Consider the following 3,019-nt stretch of genomic DNA (forward strand, 5'->3'; position numbering starts at 1 on the left):
ATGCTTCAAAATATTCATTTCTTCTGCCAGAATACTCATGAATCCTTTTCAGAGACCTGGAATCGTTTCACTGATCTTCTCATTGAATGCCCACATCATAACCTTGCGAAAGACATGCTTGTTCGTGCCTTTTTCAAAAGGCTTTTACATCATCATAAAGAGGTTCTTGATATAATGATTGGGATAGTTTCCTTAGTAAAGGAGCCTCAGATGCTTATAGGTTTTTAGAAGATCATTCTAAGTGTAATAATAACTGGGGGATAATGACATCCCCCGCTATGCTAATTTTTCTTCCACAGCCAAGGCTGCAAGTTTGTTTAAGGTTAAAACTAATCCCGAGCTTAGAACTCTAATCGAATCTTTCACAAAAAAAGTTGAAGCCATTTCTGTACAACATAAGCCTACTCCTGTCATGAACGCCAACTCTATTGCATGTAATTTCTGTTTGAGTCCTGAGCATCCCGACTCCTACTATCCTCTTGTCTATAAACAACTATCATAACCATCCGCACATCCGGACAATGTTTGCTCCATTAATAGCCAACCTAATGCACCTTGGAGACAAAACCCCAACTTCGGTTGGCGAAATAATCAACAAGTTACACCTCCAGGGTTTAATAATCAAAATGTTAGGCCAGCAAACAATTATAACCAAGCTCCACCAAGACAAGGACAAGGACAAGGTAATTATAATATTTATAATAATAATAATAGAGGTATCATCCCGGTTAATAACAACACCCACCCGTTAATAATCAACGTGAGATAGCTCCTGTCACACCACCTGTGGCCACTACACCTTCACAACCGGATCGTTTCGAAGCTCACATGCAAGCTAACCAACAGATTTTACAATCCATACAACAGTTAACCGAAGAGAAAGCCCAACCGAAAGGTGTGTTTCCAGGTCAAGCTATACCAAATCCTAAATTGCCAAACACAGCCTTTGAAATAACCAGTAATACTAGTAATGATAATTTTAACGTAGGTGAGTTAAATGCCATCACCACTCTTCGTTCTGGCAAAGTGGTTGATAATGCCGTAACTATGCCCATTAATACACCACCAGTGGTCGTTGAAAATGAAAAATTACTAGATACCGATATAGAAACTGAAGATCCTACTCCTGTAGAGGTACCAGTTAAACCACAACCCAAGAGGAAAGCGGCAAGGTTAAAACTCCTATTGATCCATATGCTAAATATAAAAAGAAACCACCGTTTCCCCAGAGACTAGCCATGTTAAACAAGGGTACAAATTTTGACGAGATTAGGGAAGTTTTTAAAAATCTAAGGATAAACCTACCTTTTCTTGAAGCTATTAAAAAATTACCACAACATGCTAAGTTTCTAAAAGAGTTGTGCACTACTAGGCGGAAAACAACCATTCCAAAAGACGCCTTTTAAACTGAACAATTTTCCACTCTATCTGAACTTAATGGAATCATTAAGTACAATGACACTGGTCGTCCTACTGTACAATGCACCTTAGGGGATACCCACACGACGACTGTACTATTAGACCTGGGGGTAAGTGTTGACTTACTCCCTTATTATCTATATAAACAAATAGGTCTACAAGAGATGCAACCAACTTAAATGGCGTTGCAATTAGCTGATCATTCGCGGGAGCAACGGTGCGACGACGAAGTTTATCCTGCTCAACTGGTGTCAGACAAAAGTAGACCTTATACCGGCAAATCTCGAATAGTAATTTAAGACCTGGAAAAAAAGGTGTTTGACATTACATACACCACCCCATCCTTCACGCACGTCGTTTACGAGCAAAAGTACTACGATCATTACCTATTCGTGATGAGTGAGACTTACACCAAATGATTAGCTGAAGTTTGCGAGGCAGAGAGTAGAAAAGGGAAGAGAAGGAAGGAGGAGAAATTTTTGGTACCCATCATTTACCAGATGACACGTTTGCTCGATTATCAGAAGACATTTATGCTCAGGTCTAAAATAAAGTTGTTATGGAGTACTGTTTCAGCGCTTGCAACCACACACTCCAAGTGATATGAAAGAAGAAAAGAGAAGAGGGCCTGGCTACCAAAATGGTGTACTCCCTTTTTAAAACACATGAAATAAAGTACACCAAGTAAATCTATCAGTCGGTGTAGACTGGATCTTGTAGAAGAGTCTTGTTGACATTTGGAGACCGTAACTCATATGGTAATGTTTGAGACGCTGATCATTTACTTGAAATTCGTTGTTATCGTTTAAATTTTTCAAAGAGATTGCCCCCATAAGGGGTTACAGCAGAGACAATAAAAGGACCAGACCATTGTGTTTTTTATTTTCTTGGAAAAATGTGTAATCTTGAGTTGTAAAGCAAAATTTTTTGACCAATTTTAAAATCTTTCCACAAAATGTGCTTGTTGTGCACTCTTTTCATGTTGGCTTTATAGGATTTTGAGAGATCATAGGCATCACTCCGAATTTCCTCAAGCTCATTGATTTGCAATTTCCGCTTTTTGCCTGCCGCATTGATATTATAATTGAGGCTTTTTATGGCCCATAGAGCACGATGCTCAAGTTCAACTGGCAGATGACAAGGTTTTCCAAAAACGAGGCGATAAGGAAACATCCCTATAGGTGTCTTAAAGGCCATTCTATATGCCCACAAGGCATCGGATAATCAGAGAGACCAGTCTTTCCTAGATGGATTAACTATTTTCTCCAGAATGGACTTTATCTCTCTATTAAATACTTCCACTTGGCCACTGATCTGAGGATGATATGAAGTTGCCACCTTGTGGGTAACTCCATATTTATTTACTAATAAATCAAAAAATTTATTACAAAAATGTTTTCCCCTATCACTGATGATAGCTCTGGAGATACCAAAACGAGAGAAAATATTTTCTTTTATGAAAAATACAACAGTTTTATGGTCATTAGCACGACATGCTATTGCCTCAATCCATTTTGACACGTAGTCAACAGCTACTAGGATGTAGAGAAAGTCAAGAGAATTTGGGAAAGGGCCCATGAAATCAATGCCCTAGACATCA

At 38.7% G+C, this 3,019-nt stretch overlaps 1 non-coding gene across 1 annotated transcript; it reads right to left on the bottom strand.

Annotated features, from left to right (window-relative positions):
- LOC147488105 (small nucleolar RNA R71) lies at positions 1 to 104 on the bottom strand. Its single transcript, XR_015203358.1, has one exon. It is a non-coding gene; the product is annotated as a small nucleolar RNA R71 (small nucleolar RNA).
- Between the last annotated feature and the right edge of the window lie 2,915 nt (positions 105 to 3,019).

The sequence above is a fragment of the Coptis chinensis genome, chromosome 7, assembly GCF_015680905.1.
Source record: "Coptis chinensis isolate HL-2020 chromosome 7, ASM1568090v1, whole genome shotgun sequence".
Classification (NCBI taxonomy): Eukaryota; Viridiplantae; Streptophyta; class Magnoliopsida; order Ranunculales; family Ranunculaceae; genus Coptis; species Coptis chinensis.